Source organism: Trypanosoma equiperdum (genome assembly GCF_001457755.1).
Source record: "Trypanosoma equiperdum strain OVI genome assembly, contig: ctg_1972, whole genome shotgun sequence".
NCBI lineage: Eukaryota > Euglenozoa > Kinetoplastea > Trypanosomatida > Trypanosomatidae > Trypanosoma > Trypanosoma equiperdum.
In genome coordinates, this window is record NW_027124029.1 from 11,137 (window position 1) to 11,471 (window position 335).

The following is a 335-nucleotide window of genomic DNA, read 5'->3' on the forward strand; positions in this document are numbered from 1 at the left end:
TCTTTGGTTCATATACGGTTTCTTATTCCTTAGTTTCTTCTTTCCCTTGTCCCTCAATCAGAAGTCTCTCCTATTCTGCCTTTGTATGAAACATAATAGTTACATTTGTTTGGTGTGTTGCGCTGTGAGTTTCTTTTGAGAAGCCTCATATTATATCATATAATAATGCCTTGTTCATTTCTGTTGTCCGCAATGCGTGCAATCTAGTACATAACTGCATTTCATCCTATGATAATAACCATTTTTGTTCCAGCCAGCCCTTCGGCACTCACTTAATCGCTTTCATTTTTTCAGAGCCCTTGCTTTAAGTGCTTCTATTTTCGATTTCTATTCTT